This window comes from Schistocerca serialis, chromosome 9, assembly GCF_023864345.2.
Source record: "Schistocerca serialis cubense isolate TAMUIC-IGC-003099 chromosome 9, iqSchSeri2.2, whole genome shotgun sequence".
NCBI lineage: Eukaryota > Metazoa > Arthropoda > Insecta > Orthoptera > Acrididae > Schistocerca > Schistocerca serialis.
Genome location: NC_064646.1, coordinates 353,826,096 through 353,849,012, shown reverse-complemented (window position 1 = coordinate 353,849,012; position 22,917 = coordinate 353,826,096).

The window sequence follows — 22,917 nt, the reverse complement described above, 5'->3', positions numbered from 1 at the left end:
CTAAGTCCATTCTGAATGTGTGTCAACAACTCGCTTTTCTCAAGATAATCCATAATATCGAAAAACAGCGTATGTTCCAAAAATCCTACTGTAAATCGACGCCAGTGACATATATCTGTAATTCCTCGCGTTACTCTCACTTCTTTTCTTGAGTATTGGTGTGGCCTGTGCAATTTTCCAATCTTTTTAGGTACGGATCTTTCGTCAAGCGAGCGGTTGTATATGACTTCTAGTACGGAGCTACAATATCAGCATACTCTGAAGAGAATCTAACTTGTATACAATATTGAGAGGAAGTGTTCCAGTTATTAAGTGATTTAAGCTGCTTTACTATAATGAAGATATCTAAGTTTCTCATGTTAGCAGCAGTTTCCTATTCAGATTCTGAAATATTTACTTCGTGTCCTTTGCTGAAGGCTCTTCGGATAAACGCATTTAGTGACTCTGTTTTAGTGGCACTGTTGTCGGTAATATTATTCTGTTGCACAGTGAAGGTATTGATTGTGTCTTGCTGCTAGTGTATTTCACATACGACCAGAATTTCTTTGGAAGATCTGCCAGATTTCGATTCATAGTTTCTCTTTATAAATTATTAAAAGCATATCGTACTGAAATACGCTATATATTTTACTTCTGCAGAAATCCCCAGTCCTGAGAATTTTGCGATCCGCACGCGGTCTTTTTTACAGATCGCCATTCGCCATTTGTACTGACGTTCTTACATGCTCTTCCATTTCATATCGCTTTGCAGCGTTACCCCTAGATATTTAGTCAATGTGACTCTGTCAAGTAAGACACATCTAATACTGTACTCGAACATTACGGAATTGTTTTATTCTACTCATCTGGACTAAGTTAGATTTTTCTACATCCAGAGCAAGTTGCCATTCATCACATCAAACATAAATTTTCTTAAAATCATTCTGTATCCTCCTACGGTGACTAACGAAGACATTTTCACGTAAACCACAGCATCAGAAAATAGTCGCATATTGCTTCTCACCCTGTCCGTCCGATTATTTATGTATATAGAGGAAAAGGGCACTTCTGACGATAGCTCTGAGCACTATGGGACTTAACTGCTGAGGTCATCAGTCCCCTAGAACTTAAAACTACTTAATCCTAACTAACCTAAGGACATCACACACATCCATGCTCGAGGCAGGATTCGAACCTGCGACCGCAGCGGTCGTGTGGTTCCAGACTGTAGCGCCTAGAACCGCTCGGCCACTCAGGCCGGCTCTGACGATAGCCCTGCCCTTTATGAACACTCGAAATCTAGGACAACATACTGGGTTATACCGCTTACGAAGTCTTCGAACCACTCAGATATCTGGGAACCTGTTCTGCACGCTCGTTCCTTCGTCAACGGACTGCAGTGGAGCGTTGTGTTAGACTCTATCTGGATATCTAGGAATGCGAAATCTGTCTGTTGCCTTTCATCCGTAGTTTGCAGGATATCGCGCTAGAAATAGGCAAGCTGGGTTTCGCAGGAATCATGTTTTCTGTAACCGTGCCGATCCGAGTACATAAGCCTTTCCGCCTCAAGAAAATTTATTATACTCGAAATGACACTATTTGCAAGAACTCTGCAGCAAACTGGCGTTAAGGATATTGGTCAATAAATTTGCAAGTCCCTTCTTTTACCCTTCTTATATATAGGAGTAATCCGCGCTTTTGTCCAGTCTCTTGGGACTGTGCTCTTGGTTGAGATTAGATCTATTGCACCATACAGAGAGGCATTTAAGATGTCATTTTTTATTTAACAGCGAATTGCGTAGTCCGTATATATAGGTGTAGATGTATTTTATATTTAAATGTGACAACACAACGCAGTGTCATTTGAAAGTAAGCATGCATGCTTGTAACAATAATTGTCAGAAAAATGACTTACCACGTTTTCCCAGACGGCGTAGTGATGGCCAAAAAATAGTAAAAAATACTGAGGGAGAAACTACGCTTCCTTTCAACCCATTACAGAAACAGGAAAACTCTGTTACAATTTTCAGTACAGTCTTGGGAAACATAATTTACAATAAATATTCTAGTTTATGTGATGGCCAATAGGGTGGACAAACTAAGGCCGAAAACATCGGGAATAGAGAAAAGTCCAATTCCTTCGCCTGCTTTGGCCAATAACGTCATATTACGAGTGAAGACGATCGTTTTAGGTTTTATTACTGCCCACCTCTGTAGCTGCGGAGTAAGCGCGGCAGATTGCTAACCGAAGAGACGTGGGTTCGCTTCCCTCTGGGATAGAAGATTTTCCCCGATGGCGGACTTTCTGTTATTTCATGTTTTCCTTCTCTTCGTATCGTCATACCTGACACAAAATTCTAACCCTGTGGAAATTCGATCGGGATACGTCTTGATCCTAATGCAACTGCCATAACACGCTGTGAAACAGTGCTTTAAATATTGATATGGATGCACGGGCACGTCCCGAAAGTCAGTCTGTCTAAGAAACTTCGTTGCTAAGACAACCACAGATAACATTTGATCACAGACCGATTCCATTCTTCAAGACTACTACCACAAGACAGACGTTCATCCCCAAAAACAGACGTAAGAAACACTTGAAATGTTTCATTTAGCAAATAAAATGAAATTAATGGAACAACAGTAGGAAAGAGCGGGCTTTGGCAGAGATAAGTTTTAAAAAAACTTAATAAAGACTTTTCCAGAGAAACCACGAAATTAGAATGCGAGCTGCAAGGTCACCGATGGTATCTGTTCTTTCGGACATGTCCGAAAGGACAGAAACCATCTTAGTACATATATAGAAACCACGAAGTTGAAAAAAAAGGACACGCAAATTCATCTACAATAAACGGAAACCATACAGAAAATAGAACACAGGGATCGAATAATGAGCTTAACCTATACTGGGTGAGTAACCTAAAACTTGCACCGTAAATATTGCAGAAATGGAAAGTGCTGTCGAGGTGTGGTTTTCACAGAATGGATTAATAGTCTGTGGCTCGTATTGTTAGCCAATAAATAGATTCTAATAATACACAGAAAGAGTATATTTTGTGACAACATACACATTTTTAGACGGAACAATGCCTACTGACATTAACGAACTAAAGGTAGCGTACTTTAGTATGTCACTGGTGTTGGTTGCAGGTGTGTAGTTCATGTCGGTAACAAGATATCATATTTCGAAGTGTTTACACGTCGAAACGTGTTTGCGCCATTCAACCAGCGTAGTTGCTAGGTACGATGTTGTTATGCTTGCTTACAGTGTGCTTGTGTGTTCCTTGAGTGGAAATTTGGAAATCTGAGGTAAGGTCTTATGGGACCAAACTGCTGAAGTCATCGGTCCCTAAGCTTACACACTACCTAACCTAAATTATCCTAAGGACAAACACAGACACCCATGCCCGAGGGAGGACTCGAACCTCCGGAAGGAGGGCTCGAACCTTTGAAGTGGGGGGCAGCGCGAACCGTGACAAGACGCCCAACACCACGCGGTTATCCCGCGCGGCTTCCTTGAGTGCACTACGACTTGCTAGTCAGGTAGTGCGACGGTGGGATTTACCAATGTAGAAAAATCCAACATGCTCATGGTGTATGAAGAGTCTAGGAAACATTCATTAATTCTTGCGCGGTGTATGCTGCACTTAAATGTGATTTGTAGAGTATCCATGTAGATGTAGATGAAGAAAGACGTCCTAATAGACGTCAACCGTCTCGGTAATTATTTGTCAACCTCTTCAACCAGTTACGTGAAAGTGGTAGTGTAATACATAGACGAGGTAACAGGAGGAAACAAGTGACGAATGAAGTTGAGGACGACGCTCTTGCTGCTGCTGCAGTTGATCCGTACGTCAGCTCCCACGCAATGGCATCGACATAGTTTCCATCCCTGCCCCATCTCTCTCCGTCAAGAGCTCGATAGAAACGATTATGAGAATCGTGTTAGCTTCTGTACACGGGCATTAAGACAGGGCACTCCAGATGTATCATGTATCTTGTTTAGTCATGAAGTCACCAATCATGGCCGGATAAACCGCCAATGCAAGCACTATTGGTCTGTTAGCAATCCCCATTGGCTTCTTCGGGTGGAACGTCAGTGTTCATGGGGTGTAAAGGTGGGGTATGGAATAACGAACCGTCAGCTCATAGACCCGATTTTCGTAGACGGAACAGTGAACGTGCACAAGTGTTGCAGCCTCCTTACAGACCATCTTCCACGGATGCTAGAAGACGTCCCTCTATAGACGAGGAAAAGCCTGCGGTACCAACATTACGGCTGTCCAGCCAACACTGCACGGAGTATTACAGCATGTTTCCACGAACTGTTTCCAAATCGTTGAATTGGACGCAAAAGACCTGTACCTTGTCTGACGCCTGTAGACGTTTTATGTTGAGAAAGTTGAAAGACGCTGTCTGCAAGGACAAACCAGCTACACCCGGTGAAACGCAACGACGAATTGCTACAGCCTGCTTTGACATCTCCGCTGAAATGCTAGCACGTTTGCAGAATTCGCTGCATACCAGACTGGAACGGTGAATTGCCGCTGCCGGTACACAGTTTGAATACAACCTGTGACGATCAATTATCTCGTTACTAGTCAGAATCCACATAGTTATTGTATGCACTTGTGTGGTTTTTTCTAGCAACCACAGGTATTGAATAACTGTCGCTGTGCAATCTTTTAAAAATAGTACATCTCGTAGACGACTGTCATAGAATCCTGCAACAAACAACACTGACATTCTAATGTACCCTATTTTAGTTTGTTTAAGTCAAGTGTGTGTTTGTATAAATAATACACATTCTAAGTATATTACAATCTGTTAACTGGACAACAATACGAGCCCCTGACTACCAACCCGTTCTGTGAAAACCGCACATCTATAGCACTTTCCATTTCTGCAAAATTTGCGTGGCACGTTTTAGGTGATTCGCCCTGTATGGTTCAAACAAAAACAGCGATCCCAGATGCTCTTTCATGGATCAGGAACATAACCGAGAAATTATATACATGAATATGTCTAGAATAAACCAAACATAAAAGTACAAAAATTGCAAAATTGAAATACAATTATCCCCTTGACCCATCTAGCTCAAATGAGAAAAGGGATACCATACACAGCCTTGAAACCCAACACCACTACTACAAACAATATAAAAAACAGAAACATCCACGATAAGAGTACGTCCCTACCTGCCTCAAAATGTAAAATTCAAATACACTGCGCATACACGACTTCATACGTCACAACACATTACGTCAGAAGTGAAAGCCAACAAATGGAATTACAGCCTACACTAGATCTACATAGCGCAAAGGAAGGCAGAGATACAAGCTACAGAGCCACAAAAGAAATACGTAATCAAGAAATAAGAGAAACAAATTCCTACATCAAAACCGAACTGAAATGCACAAGTAACGCACAAGTGGAACCGCAACATACTCTGTAGCTATATAGTTCAAACGAAGACAGGGTACAAGACACGTCTCCACAAAGGAACGAAAATATCGAGTAATAACACACTAATTCTTTCGAAACAAGAAAAGGGAAAACGAAAAAGAAATAAATAGTAAAACAAAACGTAACAAGGGTAATCGCAACGTACGCAGAACTCAAGTAGCTCAACGGAAGACAGTAATAACAGATGCCGTCCCGCCTATCCCCAAGCACACATGTCTCTAAGGTAACCTGGGAAAAATCGCACAACTGCAGTTGAATGGTTTGCTGCACGTTTATCCCATTATATATATATATATATATATATATATATATATATATATATATATATATATATATATATATATATATATGAATCACGATACAAACAAAAGTTAACAACTCAGTAACCATATATAAAAAAACTAACCAATAAATACCAATCTGATTCAAGTGAATCATTACTACAAACCACATTACAAAAACACGCTACAGTCATATAAGCGATCCACTGCTTACAAAAACACGACACCCAAAACAACAATGATTTCATAAACGCGACGCTTCTATGACGTCACATTTGAAAAAAAAAGCAAATTATTTGGGGGTGGAAACGTTATCAATAACATTACTACTCACTTCACTCACGACGATGTGAAAATGCACTTACGGTTCTAGCCAAACTCACCCTGCCACGTTGCAATAACGGCCAATTTAAGCTTTTAAGCTATACTCCAAGGTTTCACGAAAATCACACCCACTTACGTCATATACTTGGAAAAACGGCATAGTGGACAAACATCGTATATTATACTACACACTAAGACAAGCATAAAAAACTTTTAAGAACTGGTCACTTATATCCAGCACAACGCTAGCTAATGGCGTCATACAGAATGTCGTGGGTCAAAGCGGACGAGAGGAATAGTACCGTGCGCTTGACACAAAACATCTGTATTTTGAGCTGAAGACCAAATCTGTAAAATACGTTCCTATTAATCAAGCAACTAGGTATTTTTGCACTAAATTCCACGTAACACATATCACAGCGGTCGTAAAAATGTTAAACCATGAGAAATGGCCGCACTCATGATTTGTTTTCGTCCCGTTGTTCTCCTATTCGGGGAACTCTGTTTTTCACCGTCATGACCGACGATATTAAAGCAGCATTCTGAAGCCAGCGTGGAACTCACTACCAGCTCTACTTAGCAATGAGCGAATAAGCTTTAAGTACTCACAACGCGTAGCTGTCCACCCTCGTAGCTGCAGCGTGAGGAATGAAACAGACGGCAGGAATGCTGCCAACTGCGTGATTTCCGTGGAAACCGCGTCGGCAGGACAACAATTGCCAGCGTTAGCAAATGCTCCGTTTTGACATCTCTGTTAAGTCGACGAACGAAGTTCCTTCGCTGAGACTATGAATCGCAATACGTTAAATCCCCCTGAGTGTACAATATAAATAACGAAGCTGTAACGTATTCACACGTTGTGTAAAGCGTCACATATTTTCAAACAGACACTAACCATTAAATATATGTTAATTATTTCGACATGCAGTGCATTTGACAGTTACCTCTGCCTTACCAAGAACTACGTTTTTTTTAAGTTATTGTTTGCTATGTCCAGTTACGGAAACTTCACATTACCCACAATATCAACGCTACGAACACGACATTCCACACAAGTATTGCTAAACATTAAGAGTAGGAATTACTTCGGACTTATTCGCCCGACGTAGATTAAAAAAAATACGCAGCGCCTCGAAAAGTGATAGACTCGAGCAGATGTCCCACTAAAAACATGAATATAGTTCTTAAGAATTGAATTTTATCCCCGAAACCCCTGGAATATAGAGCTGTCTGATACATACGGAGTGACTATGAAATACTTTGAGCTAAAAGTTACAATTACTGTTCTTCCACAGACTAAGCAGCGATAAACTTTTTTAGTTTGATGCAAAATAATCCCGTTTTACTATAGTGCTACTGAACCAGTTAACACCAATTATTGGGAGATACCTGTAATTGTGGGCTTTTACAAAAACGGCTCTGAGCACTATGGGACTCAACATCTTAGGTCATAAGTCCCCTAGAACTTAGAACTACTTAAACCTAACTAGCCTAAGGACATCATCACACACACCCATGCCCGAGGCAGGATTCGAACCCTGCGACCGTAGCAGCCTCGCGGTTCCGGACAGCAGCGCCAGAACCGCACGGCCACCGCGGCCGGCTGGGCTTTTACATTAATGATATTAATTATATATTACTTTTATTAACTATCGAGAAAGTGGACTGTCCGATTGACCTTTGTTCTGCTGTTCAGCAAAACTACGACGGTGACTTAAGACTTTGTACAAACTCAGAAACACGGTAACAGGTAGGCGTATATTATACCGCCAAGAAGAGCAAAAAGCAACATTATTTACCTACCCATGAATACTCCATTTTGGTGACACCAGTTGTCCAGACGTTCTACAGACATAACAGACAAGCATAGTATATTGCCCACTTCAGAAGTCTCAAAAGTGAATAGAATGCCTCAAAAGTCAAAGTAATGCAATTATAAAAATTAGAGTGAACAAACTAACAATGTTGAAACGGTGCAGACAACCTGAAGTGCAATATGTGTGCACAAATATTGCAAAAATGGCTGTAGTTTGTTCCATAGAAACCTTCTTTGTAATTAGTAGCATGTCTGACCTATGTATCCTACTGTTACAGTTTCTAACCTAACTTACACTTTCCACTAAAATATTGTAAACCTGTCACTACTTTCGAAACTTTACCTGAGTGATCTTATAGGATGATGAACTGGTTGATGCCCTAAAATATAGCCCAAAACTCTAAATCTGACTGAGTAATAACGCTATCTGACCTCGAAAACTGAGTTCTGAGATGGCAAAGGTTACGCAAATGTCAACGTAAAAGGAAGGGGGGGGGGGGGGGGGGTACTCGGACGTAACGCAACCAGTGGTGTTTTTCTGGGGGAACGCTGGGGGATGCGTATCCTTAAACTTTTTCGTCGACAAAGTAATTTTTTTACGATGTTGAGAACCTGGAACAGTACCGAAGATTTATTTTACGGACGTAAATTTTTTATTTCATTTTTTCGTGTTGGTAATTACAATACGAATGATACCAGTGCAGTTTTTGATGGGACAAGCGATGTCATAGACTGTTTCCAGCATTTCGAAGCTGCTGCAACCGTTCTCGACAACTGAATCGCTGGCAGCCAGGTCGACAAACATGTAGTACCCTCGCCCGTTAATAGTGGGCGATGCTACTGCTAAACGGATATGCGTACGCTCAAAGCAAAGCTACCAATAGATGTTACTACGGTCCCGCTACCATGAACCTTCGCGATTCATTGCCATCTTTGTTTTGTTGTTCCTTATTCGTTTGCGTTTGCCGTTTCGTTTGCTGTTTCATTTGAGGTGTATTATAAGCCAACTGAAGTGTACGATACCATTTTCTTTTATTGTTCAGGTGTTGATGGGAATCGCATGCTCCATTTGATGTGATGTAAACTGATGTGTTCGATACCACATTCTCTTGTATGTTTGAGTGTTTCTCGGTATCGCCTGCTTCATTTAAGCTGTAAAATCGACTGAAGTCCGATACACTTTTTTTTTCTTCTTGGGTAGTTCGACATGTTGATGACGTCATGGCTAAAAGCAGACGGGTGGTATCCCATGCTTCAGTTATAAGTAATTTTCACTGGATTATATCCAATGTCGGAGTACCCTCAAACATTCCACTAAACGACCTCAAAGTGTACCAAAAAAAAGCTCAAATGTGTGTGAATTCTTATGGGACTTAACTGCTAAGGTCATCAGTCCCTAAGCTTACACACTACTTAAACTAAATTATCCTAAGGACAAACACACACATCCATGCCTGAGGGAAGACTCGAACCCCCGCCGGGACCAGCCGCACAGTCCGTGACTGCAGCGCCTTAGACCGCTCGTCAAAGTGTACCAAATCGTGTCTTATAGGATCGCTTCGTGCAGGACAATATAATGTCTTCGTCTTCTGTTGCTACACTACCTAATAAACTGTAAGTAGAAATGTTCTGTGCCGAGTTATTTAAGGTGAAGCCGTCTTCGACGACGTACAACTTAAAGAACTAGTCCAGCGTCTTCTTACCTCGACTGCTGAAATTTCTTACGGAAAATTAATTGAAGTATTGCAAGCATGCGTAGCGAAGACTACTAGTGAACAGCGTTATAAATGAAAATGGAGCATGTTTTCTATGAAACAGAGATTAAGTAATCAAACATGAAGGCACGGTACATGTATTAGAATTTATAAACAAAAGGACTGTTGTAAGATAATGAATTCAGGAAGTCCAAATATTTAAGCAGATCTGATATACAAGTCAGCCGTTATGGGTACGAACAGATATCGAGTTAGAACACACACTGCCAAAGAAACTGGTAGAGCCATACGTATTCAAACACATATACAAACGGGTAGAATACGGCGCTGCGGTCGGCAACGCCTGTATAAGACAACATGTGTCTGGCGCAGTTGATAGATCGGTTACTGCTGCTGCAATGGCAGGTTATCAAGTTTGAACGTGATGTTATAGTCGGTGCACGAGCGATATGACACAGTACCTCCGAGGTAGCGATCAAGTGGGGATTTTCCCGTATGGCCATTTCACGAGTGTATCATGAATATCAGGAATCCGGTAAAACATCAAATCTCCGACATCGCTGCTGATGGAAAACGATCCTGCAAGAACGGGACCAACGATGACTGAAGAGAATCGTTCAACATCACAGAAGTGCAACCCTTCTGCAAATTGCTGCAGATGTCAGTACTGGGCCATCAACAAGTGTCAGTGTGTAGCCGAAGGCCCTCTGGTGTACCGTTGATGACTGCACGACGCAAAGCTTTACGCCTCACCTGGGTCCGTCAACACCGACGTCAGGCTGTTGATGACTGGAGACATGCTGCTTGGTCAGATGAGTCTCGTTACAAATTTTATCGAACGAATGGACATATACGGGTATGGAGACAACCTGATGAATTCATGGACTCTGCATCTCAGCAGCGGACGATTGAAGCTGGTGGAGGATCCGTAATGGTGTGTAGTATGTGTAGTTGGAGTGATATGGGACCCCTGATGCATCGAGATCCGACTCCGACAGGTTACACGTACGTAAGCATTCTGTCTGATCACCTGCATCCATTCACGTCCATTGTGCATTCCGACGAACTTGGGCAATTCCAGCAGGACAATGCGACACCCCACACGTCCAGAATTGCTGCATAGTGGCTCGAGAAACACTCTTCTGAGTTTAAACACTTCCACCGGCCACCAGACTCCAAGACATGAACATTATTGAGCATACTTTGCAACGTGCTGTTCAGATGAGATCTCCACCCCCTGGACAGCCCTGCAGGGTTCATGATGTCAGTTCCCTCCAGCAGTATTTCAGACATTAGTCGAACCAATGCCACGCCGTGTTGCGGCACCTCTCCGTGCTCGCGAGGGTCCTACACTATATTAGGCAGGTGTACCAGTTTCTTTGGCTCTTCAGTGTATAAAATCGCTCCCGAGCATCGTATCACAAAATTACATAAAAATAACTTAATAAGCTTTTTACAAATATACTTGCGAGTGAGACAAGCTGTTTGTATGCCACTTGAATTTACGTATAGTCAACTCAGAGATGGATACCAATCACCTCCTGTTCAGAAAGATTTGATAAGATGAACGAAGACGCAGCAGTATGTACGCCAAGTCCATTTGGAAACGGCAAGCGAAAGGGACACTATTTTATCTAACTTCAAAACGTTTGCAGACACCAATGATGTGAATGTAAACCGAGTGGTCTCTGCTTGCTGCAGTCTCACAACTGCGTTGATAGTTGCTGGTCGAATGCGACCACATCAGTTACACAAAACAAGGCTTCTGCTACGGCGTACTGATCAGAGCGCCTTTGTGTTTCAAACTGCATGAGGGGGCTAAACAACCTAAGTGCGCCTAGCGCTCTGGTTGCCTTGCAACAGGACATCCATGCTCTGACCTGATTGGAGCAGATGAGTCCCTCCCAAGGACCGGGACGAATAGTGACTGACCGTCTGTGGGTCAACAGTAACACATACAGTAGTTAAACAAAAATATGGAATCATAGACAGAAATACCAATCATTAATGTACATGCTAGCAATGCTTAGAGGTTGCGCTGTTGTATTTGACCACGAATGGCACCTCTACAGTGACCTCAAAATGTTACCAGTCTCAGTTGTGGTCAAAATAGTGTCCCATGTAATCGTAGATGCATTATGTAGGAGATACGCGAATTTGAACTTGGGAAAATTGTTGGTGTTTGTATTGTGAGTATTTCAGTAACTCAGGTATCCATCTATGAGTTGACAAAAAATAAATTCAAGTGACTTTCAAACAGCTTGTCTCAACCGCAAGTATACTTGTAAACAATTTATTAAGTTATTCTTACGTAATTTTGTGGTTTGATGCTAGGGAAGGATATGAAGTGTTATGACTCGATATCTGTTCGTACCCTTAACAGCTGACTTGAATATCAGATCTGCTTCAAATGTCGAAGATTTGTTATGCATAAACGGAAAGTAGAAGACGATCATGTCAGATAGACCATCAGAAACAGGGCACCTCATGTTCCTGCTGCTAAGATGGCGAGTACACCTATATATATACGAGTTCCCGACAGGAGAGACTTATTTACAGATACCTACTAGATTATTTTTGTAATTTCTTGTGTGTTCGAGAGCTTACTAGGCGCAAACTTTTATTTTAATAACATTGTAGCGTTCAGTACCGCCATTGCTATCGACCCTCGCATCGTACAGGCTTTTGTTCGTTTTAGTTAGTGTAGCTCAGTGTCGTTTAGATCGTTAGTGAGAACACTTCGAATTCCTGCTGCTAATAATCCGAATACACGATTCGTTTGTGACATACGTTGAGGAGTATCAAACAGGAGCGACTCCAGTAATGGATAGGAACTGTGATTCCTGTCTACAGATGCGAGATGAGTTGTTGACCCTTCGCTCACAGCTCCAGGCTATTTTGACTTCCATCTCACAGCTTGAGGCTGCTGCCAAGGGGCATTACTGTGGGGTGTCGGACGCAGGTATGCAAGAGACATCGAGCACGACACACGTGTCCCCCGATCGGTCCACCACAGTGGCTGACCCAGGTACTGCCTCCACTGAGGCTGACCACTCACCCATGGTCAAGTGCGAGATAATTCCAAAGTCTGGCACTCATCGAAAACCTTTCCGAGGGCCGATCGTAGGGCCTCCCCGATTCGTTTGACCAACAGGTTTTGGGTGTTATCTGTGGCTGACGATGTCTCTGAACCAGTTACAGCCGTCCACCCTGCTCCAGAGGAAGCTTCAAGGCCCGCAAGGTCTGGGCTTTCACAGAGGGTTGGTTTGCTGGTAGTTGTGAGATCCAACGTTAGGCGTGTACTGGGACCCCTTAGGAACATGGCTGCCAAGGAGGGGAAGGAAGCCAGTCTGCAGTCCGTGTGCATACTGGGGGTAGTCATTCCAGATGTGGAAAGGGTGCTTCGGGATGCCATGAAGAGTACACAGTGCAGCCAACTGCAGTTGGTGGCTCATATCGGTACCAATGACGAGTGTCACTTTCGATCGGAGAAGATTCTCTCTGGTGTCGAGCGGCTAGCGAAAATGCTAAAGACTGCCAGAGATTAAGGCGGAGCTCACCATCTGCAGCATCGCCGATAGAACGGAGTGTGGTCCTTTGGTGCAGAGCCGAGTGGAGGGTCTGAATAAGAGGCTCAGGCAGCTCTCTGATTGTGTAGGCTGCAGATTCCTTGAATTGTACCATCGGGTGGTGGGTTTCCGGGTTTTGTTTAATAGGTCAGCAGCCCATTTCACACAGGAAGCGGCTAGATGGGTAATGGGGGCTGTATGAAAGGAACGGGGCGTTGTTCTAGGTAGAGGGTCTCAGGGAATCACAGAAAGGATGTCCATCTAAAAAGGAACAGGTAAAACACAGTAAATTAGTTGTAGAAACGATCAGTACAGTAGTTGTAATTGTCGTAGCTGTGTCGGGAAAGAATCAGAGCTACAAGACCTAATAGAATGTGTTGAAGCTCAAATAGTTATAGGTACAGAACGCTGGCTAAAGTCGCAAATAAGTTCAGCCGAAATTTTTTGAAATTATCTAACGGTGTTCATAAAGGATAGATTAAATACAGTTGATGGTGGAGTATTCATTGCTGTCAGAAGTAGTTTGCCTTGTAGTGAAATTTAAGTAAATAGTTCCTGCGAAATAGTATGGATGGAGGTTATAATTGACCATCGGACTAAACTGTTAACTGGATCGTTTTACCGACAACCCCCCTCCCCCCTCCCCCGCTCTCTCAGAAGATGTAGTTGTTGAATAGTTTAACGGAAACTTAAGTATCATTTAAAATAGGTACCTCACTCATACAGTTATAGTCGGTGGTGACTTCAATCTATCCTCGGTATGCTGGAAGAATTATACGTTTAAAGCCTTCGGCAGGCATATAACGTCATCCGAAATTGTACTGAACGCTTTCTCAGAAAATCATTTTGAGCAATTAGTTCATGAGCCCACTCGAAGCGTAATTGGTTGCGAAAGCATACTTGGCCTATTAGCAACAAATATCCTGGACAAATAGTGAGTATCGTGACGAATACAGGGATTAGCGACCACAAGGCAGTTGCTGACAGGCTGAATACCGTAACACCTACAACCATCAAAAAGAAACGCAAAGCATATCTATATAAAAAACCTGATAAAAATGCGCTTAACGCCGTTTTAAGAGACAGTCTTCACTCCCTCCGATCTGGTCATGTAAGCGTAGGAAAGTTGTGAAATGATTTCAAAGAGATATATCGACAGCAGTTGAGAGACATACACCACATAAATTAATAAGCGATGTTACTGGTCCCTCATGGTACACAAAACGGGTCAGATCACTGTTGCAGAATCAGCGAAAAAAAAGCGTTCCAAATTTAAAAGAACGTAAAATCCCCAAGACTGACAAAGTTTTACAGAAGTTTGAGATATAGCGCGTACTTCAATGAGAGATGCTTTTAATAATTTCCATAACTAATCCCTGTCTCGAAATCTGGCAGGAAACGCTAAGAGATTCTGGTCATTTATAAAGCACAACAGTGGCAAGACGCAATCAATACCTTCACTGCGCGATAACAACGGCGAAGTCACTGATGACAGTGCCACCAAAGCAGTTATTAAACCCGGCTTTCCGAAACTCCTTCACCTAAGAAGGCGAAGTAAATATTTCTGAATTCCAATAAAGAACAAATGCCAAGATGAGAAACATCCTCGGTGTAACAAAGCAGCTTAAATCACTTAATAAAGGCAAGGCCTCCGGTCCAGATAGTATACGAGTCATGTACCTCTCAGAGTGTGCTGATACAATGGCTCCATATTTAGCAATTATATACAACCGCTGGATCACAGAAAGATCCATACTTAAAGACTGTAAAACTGATCAAGTCACACCAATACCCAAAAAGGGAAGTAGGAGTAATCTGTTGAATTAGCTGCCCCTTATCACTAACGTAGATTTGCAGTAGAGTTTTGGAACATATACTGTATTCGAACATTATGAAGTGGCTCGAAAAAACGATTTACTGACACATAGCACGGATTCATAAAATATCGTTCTTTCGAAACACAACTAGCTCTTTATACTCTTGAAGTAATGAGTGCTATCGACAGGGGATGTCAAATTAGTTCCATACTTTTAGATTTCCAGAAGACTTTCGACTCCGTTCCTCACAAGCGTCTTCTAACCAAACTGCGTGGCAATGGAATATCGCCTCAGTTGTGCGACTTTATTCCTTATCTCCTGTCAGAAAGGTCACAGTTCGTAGTAATAGAAGGAAAGTCATCGAGTAAAACAGAAGTAATATCCGCCGTTCCCTAAGGAAGTGCTATAGGCCCTCTGTTCTTCCTGATCTATATTACCGATGTAGGAGACTATGTTAGTAGCCGTCATAGGTTGTTAGCAGATGAAGCTGTCATTTAACGTCTTGTAAAGTCATCAGATGACCGAAATGAATTGCAAAATGATTTAGTTAAGATGTCTGTATGATGAGAAAAGTGGCAATTGACCCTGAATAAAGAAAAGTATGAACTTATTCACGTGAGTACTAAAAGAAATCCGTTAAATTTCGATTACACAAGTCTGCAGACTGTAAATTGAACTAACTTCTTATGGATTACAATTACAAATAACCTAAATTGGAACGATCACATAGATAATGTTGTGGGTAGAGCAAACCAAAGACTGCGATTCACTGGCAGAACTCTTACAAGGTGCAACAAGTCTACCAAAGAGGCTGCTTACACCACGCTTGTCCGCCTTATTCTGGAGGATTGCTGTGCGTTGTGGGATCCGCATCAGGTGGGATTGACGGATGACATCGAAAGAGTACAAAGAAGGGCGGCTCGTTTTGAATTATCGCGAAATACGGGAGATAGTGCCACAGACATCATACGTGATTGGAGTGGCAATCATTAAAACAAAGGCGATTTTCGTTGCAACAGGATCTTCCCATGAAATTTCAGTCACCAGTTTTCTCCTTCGATTGCGAAAACATTCTGTTGGCACCCACCTACATAGGGAGAAATGTTCATCACGATAAAATAAGAGAAATCAAGGCTCGTACAGAAAAATTTAAATGGAACGGTAGAGAGACAGCTTGAAGGTATTTCATTGAACCCTCTGCCAGGCACTTTATTGTCAACAGCAGAGTAATCATGTAGATGTAGATAGATCATCTGCTAAGGCACAAGCGCATGAAAGTGTGTGTTGAGCGATCGTTACAGAAGATAATTGAACAGGATTCTGACGAAAAGCACAGGATGACCACTGCAATTTAACAAAGTTTGCTAAGCAAGAGTGAAATATTGTGGAGCTATAATGATGATTCGGACAGCCTCATTCACGGTGCCCCGTGGCTACTCTTGCGTTACGTCGAAGAATTACATGAACATTTTTACGGGTCAGATGCATCCCGTGGTACAATGTTTGTTCTCCAATGGTGATGCTGTGTTCCAAGACGGCAGGGCTTCTGTTCACCGAGCTCACGTTGTCCAGGACTGGTTTTTTGAGTACTATGAGTGTGCCAAGGAAATAATAATGCCTTTGAAAGGCTTTAAAATGTGGGCTAGAGCCGGTTTCTCAGGATGTTTGTATTATTTTTACCTCTACTAAGGTCCAGTTCCTAAGGCAACAAAGTAAGTTCTTGGAAAGGTCTTGCCGGTCGGGGTGGCCGAGCGGTTCTAGGCGCTGCAGCCTGGAACCTCGCGACCGATACGGTCGCAGGTTCGAATCCGGTCTCGGGCATGGATGTGTGTGATGTCCTTAGGTTAGTTTGGTTTAAATAGTTCTAAGTTCGAGGAGACTGATGACCTCAGAAGTTAAGCCCCATACTGCTCAGAGCTATTTGAACCATTCGGAAAGGTCTTGGTTAGAGCTTTGCTATGCAACTAACTGAAACACTGGAAGACAGTAGCTTTTAGGGTTTAGGCTGAATATTTTTTTCACATCGTATTATGTTGCTCAGAGCCTACTGCAGAGGAATGTTTATTACACAGGCACGATAAGAGCTGGGAGAGTCTAGTAACGTGTTCTTCCTGAGGAAAAGCAGATGTTGTACTTTAGCTTCACAAGATGACACAACACTGAAGTTCATCATTGTGAAATGGTATGATGACAAATGTATTACATTTTTATCTTCACTGATATTTTAGAACCAAAGGACATAGAATCCGGTGACATAGGACTAAAAGGGCACATTCTGGTCCCATTACAATTGGTTACATGTATAAGTGTAATATAGGAGATTTAGAACGTGCAGAAAAATGAAGAAGATGATACTTTTATATCTTCTGACACACACTAACAGTAGGTGCTGTTAACAGTTGGCCGAGATATAGTGAAGACAGCAAACCTGTCTGAAAAGCATGTTTTTCTCAAGACAGTTTCATGCTGGTCTTGCAAGTGCGTTGATATCTGCTGGACAAGGAAAATTCAAGAGTATACGCCTGACCACAGTAGATATTTCAAAAAATTTCAAAAAATGTGCTACCTCAAGCGTTAGAGTGCCAAAAGGACAAAATTGGCCACTATCCTTAGTGGACTAACAAGAAGAAGGTGGAAAATCTGCAAAGAAACAGAATATTTTCGTTCACTGTCAAAAATGTAATGTTTCTCTGTGCTTCAGCGAAAACAGAAAGTTCTTCACAAAATTCCAGTACCAAAATAAATGTATGTGAATAACTTTATTGTTACATTGTTGTATGTGTTTTTATAATAAACTGATGTAGAACGCAGAAATTTAATTACGCGTTTATCTTACCCAAGTTGATGGCCTTACCTTGAATCCCAGTGTTACACATGGATAACACATTGTAAAAAAAAGCAACTTAGAAATGAAAAAATCAAATAGTTGTTCATGTTTTGCCCACCAGTTTATAAATACTAGTCTGCTCACAACATCCTACAATAAATATTAATTTTTGTGGGTCCTAGAGGGTTAAAGGTGGAGAATATGCTCTCTACAGATTCCCCAAAAAGTATTCAAGTTTAAAACTGATTGTATTTCCAGCGTAACATACTCAGAAGCAAATACTTCCACAAGTAATCATATTACGGAAATGCATGCTTATGTTTGTTTTAACAGAAAACCCCCTGTTACAACATTTTTACCATAACTTCGTAAGAATACTGTATCATCACTGCCACAACGTGATTATATCTCAAGTTATACGTAATAAAATTGTTTTTTTTCTTTACTTGCGTAAAAAATGACGAGAAGCTACGCTGTTGTCTGAAATGAAAATAAAATCGTAGTTAGCATCACGTATGTTCAGAGCAGTCGAAGTTAATCACATTTGATTTCACAGAATACCCAAAGTACTACAGTCGTTCTCTGTAAATAAAGTTTCTAAAACTAGCAAATGAAATATGAGTAATTAAAAATAACTCCTTTCAATATGATACACTATACCGCAGTCTGGAGCAAATTGCAGCGCACATCCTTACAATCACTAACAACGTTTTCCGATAGGCGTTTCTCTTTTAAAACCACAGAACTTCCGTTGACTGCGGTCATAAATTTAAATAACATAGTCAGTGCTGCTAAACCTAGAACGGTACTGTTTTAAATGAAAGTAAAGCACCTTTCACTCTTGTCCACACTTATGGTTTTCCCCTGAAGTGACCTCCGTTGCACTTGCGACATCAACTGCTTCATAATTTCGCTTGTTCTGGCTACTGTTACGTGGAGACATGTGGATCCTTATAACTATTATGACTGAAACTACAATACACTGCTCGATATTGAGATCTTTGTCACATCAGCCTACACTGGCAGTTAATTACTTACTTAACTTAGTGTTCCATAGATTATCGTAGTTATGTGGAATGAGTTTTTACATTCGTATTAGAAATTGATTTGTAAATATGGCCGAATGCTGAACATTTATAAGCTTTTTTTATTATTAAGTGTACAAATGTGAGTTAGTAATTTCTTCCCACCACCTTTCACACACTACAATTATAGAAATTCTTTTGCTGAACAGAAGGAGTTATCACGGAGAAACTTTTTGCGTTTGTTTTCAAATGTTACCTTTGCTGTCTGTCATACATTTTTTTCACTGGATGAATTGCCAAAAATTTTGCATGCAGCATTGTGTGCTCCTTTTTGTACTAAAGACGACCTAAATGTGGAATAATGTATGTCTTTTTCTTCTGGTATTGTAATTAGCTACATCAGTGATCCTTTTGAACTGCATCGGATTATTTACCCCACGTTTCCTGAGGGAACAAATATGCTGCAATGCAGTAGTCAGAATATCGAATTCCTTAAACAGATGTCTGCAAGATGATCGTGGGTGAGCACAACGTACTACCCCTATAGCAAGTTTTTGACTAATGAAGTCTTTCTTAAGCATGAGTTACCGAAGAACATTATCCCATATGACATTACTGTATGCAAATATGCAAAATATGTCAACTTAATGATCTGTCGGTCTCTGCCCAAGATTTTCAATGATTCTAAGTGCAAATGTGGGTGAACAAATTTGTTTTAGGACTTCAAAAATGCACTTTTCCCAGTTTAAAGTCTCATCAATGTCGACACCAACGAATTTTTAAGTTACCGTGCTATTTATTATTTTCTCACCACGTGTTACACTTACTTGGTGTAGTACCCACAGATGTGCATCACTGAATCTACATCTACATCTACATGGTTATTCTGCAATTCACACTTAAGTGCTTGGCAGAGGGTTCATCGAACCATTTTCATACCCCTTCTCTACCATTCCACTCTCGAATGGCGCGTGGGAAAAAGGAACACCTAAATCTTTCCGTTCGAGCTCTGATTTCTCTTATTTTATTATGGTGATGAATGTGGTGTCACCGCCAGACACCACACTTGCTAGGTGGTAGATTAAATCGGCCGCGGTCCATTTAGTACATGTCGGACCCGCGTGTCGCCACTGTGTAATCGCAGACCTAGCGCCACCAACAAGGCAGGTCTCGTGATACGAGAGAGCACTCGCCCCAGTTGTACGAGAACCTAGCTACCGACCAGATGTACGAAGCCTTTCTCTCTCATTAGCCGAGAGACAGAATAGCCATCAGCTAAGTTAATGGCTACGAACTAGCAAGGCGCCATTTGTATCAGTGCCTATAGCTTACGAGTATTCAAGAGAGATGTATTCCAAGGACTAATAAAAAGATAAGTAATAAGCATCTACATACTTTTCTTCTTATTCATTTATAAGTTCTCATGTTCCAGACTTCACGCCCGTCTGCGTTAGCCTTGCGTGCCCTATGGGCTACAGCGTTAGTCTAGCGTGCATTTTCAGCCATCTCAACTTCACGGTGTCGGCCCAGCTACCGACACAACAATGAAAAAGCAACAACCAAATCTTTCCTTTCGAGCTCTCATTTCTCTTATTTTATTATGATGATCATTTCTCCCTATGTAGGTGGGTGTCAAAAAAACATTTTCGCATTCGGAAGTGAAAGATGGTGATTAAAATTTTGTAAATGTATCTCCCCGCAAGGAAAATCGCCTATGTTTCAGTGACCGACAGCCCAAATCACGTATCACATCAGTGACACTCTCACCCCTATTGCGCGATAACACGCAACGAGCTGCTCTTCTTTGCACTTTTTCGATGTCCTCCGACAATCCCACCTGGTAAGGATCCAACACAGCGCAGCAATATTCCAGCAGAGGACGGACAAGTGTAATGTAGGCTGTCTCTTTAGTGGGTTTGTCGCATCTTCTGCCAACAAAGCGCAGTCTTCGTTTAGCCTTCCCCACAATATTATCTACGTGGTCTTTCCAATTTAAATTGCTCGTAATTGTAATGCGTAGGTATTTAGTCGAATTGACAGCCCCTAGATTTGTGCGATTTATCGTATACCCAAACTTTGTCGAATTTCTTTTAGTACCCATGTGGATGACCGCACTTTCCTTTGTTTAGTGCCAATTATCACTTTTCGCACCATACAGAAATTCTCTCTAGATCATTTTGTAACTGGAATCGATCGTCTGATGATTTTGTTACCCAGTAAATTACAGCGTCATCTGCAAACAATCTAATGGGCTGCTCAGATTATCACCTAGATCATTTATGTAAATCAGAAAAAAGAGGACCTATGACACTACCTTGCGGAACGCCAGATATCACTTCTGTTCTTTTCGGTGATTTACCGTCTATCACTACGAACTGTGACATCTCTGAGAGCAAATCACGAATCCAGTCACACAACTGAGACGTTACTCCATATGCACGCAATTTGATTAATAGTCGCTTGTGAGGAACGGTATCAAAAGCCTTCTGGAAATCTAGGAATATGGAATCGATCTGAGACCCTTGTGTTGGTTTAAAATTGAGTGTGAGACGGTTCGCAGGAAACGAGCCAATGATACTTTTACTGACGATACTTTCTTCTGTTGCTGTATGTGTGCTTGGATTAATTACAATATTAGTGGATCTCTACGGAGTGAGTAGTTCTCCTTTTGTGCGGCTAAAACTCCAGACGATTGGCATTCGCCGCTGCTTGTCGTTCACCATGGAAAGGTGCGCACCTACTGCTGCAACATGCCCATCCATCCGCTTAAAGTACCTCCATCCCCTTGGAGGCTGTACTAAGTACGGAAGTGCGACCAAAACCTTGGCTCCGCGACATGCGCCAGCGTTCTGCGCATGACCGCTGCCAGGTCGCGACCTCGTGCTTTGGGGTCGCCTCACCATTCCACTGCGTCACACCTCGCCACCGATGGAAAATTTCTGGCATGGCGGATGGATGATCACGTAGACTAGCTATAATGTGGAATGACACTTTTGTACCTCGCTTTGACCGAAAACGTAGCTTCGGCGTATCTCGTTAATTCGAAACCACTGCATTTATTGCTGATCACACTGGTCAACAGCAGTTTTGTCACAAATAAAGATATGAATGACGTTCTTACAATACAATGGTCCAATGTGACATGCCAAAATTTGTTTCATGCTGGAGGAATACACTGACAGAAATACAATGCGAAAATTTTATCTGCTAAGACACACTGCAAATATTTTAAAAAATTGTGAAAGTAGGCGAATTTGTAGCTTATCAGGCGGCTGGAGAACTGTACGCTGCATGGGGGCTTAATTAAATAAATGTGAAAATAATTTTAATTTTTTGATTTAATAGCTGTATGTCCGATTACGTAGCCTTGTAAACGGTTGGCCCTGACTAGTATTTGTACGCAATCTGACTGCATAGAACAACAACAAAGAATGAAATGAAAATTTCCGTTAACACAATTAATTAATTAAGTCCCCAGCAACTATAAAACCTACGAAACCAAAACACCAGTGTAATTGTTCTGTGTGTGGGAGTGTGATTCAACGTACACATCTGGCACGGTTCCTCTTCAATAAGACAAGAAACTTCAAATACCATTTTTACTGAAGTGATAAAAAAAAATTAGAAATACTATAATTGCGTCAGAAAACCAGAATTACACTCTAATACAAGAACACAAGCCAGATGCTTTGTTGACTGAACCTGTAATGACGCATTATTTACGACATTAATGAAAAATAAAGCGAATTTTGTTACCTTCATATATATTGACGAAAAGCACTCTAATCATTACAACATCTCCATTAGAACAACATCTGCTATCTAGCCCATCAAATAACTGCATAAAACATGGAACAAGCACTCACTACTACGACATCTCGACAAGAACTTTTCACTACCACATCTCAGCAAGCACTGCCTACTACGAGTTCTCGACAAGCACTGCACTCCACTACTTCTCAATAATCACTGCCTACTACGAGTTCGCAACAAGCACTGCCAGTGGAGGCGGCTGAATAATACTCTTTGGCGCAATCTCTGGCGCTGTGGCTCAGTGTAGCCACCTTTCAACGCTTCTACCGTAGTTTTAGCGGACAG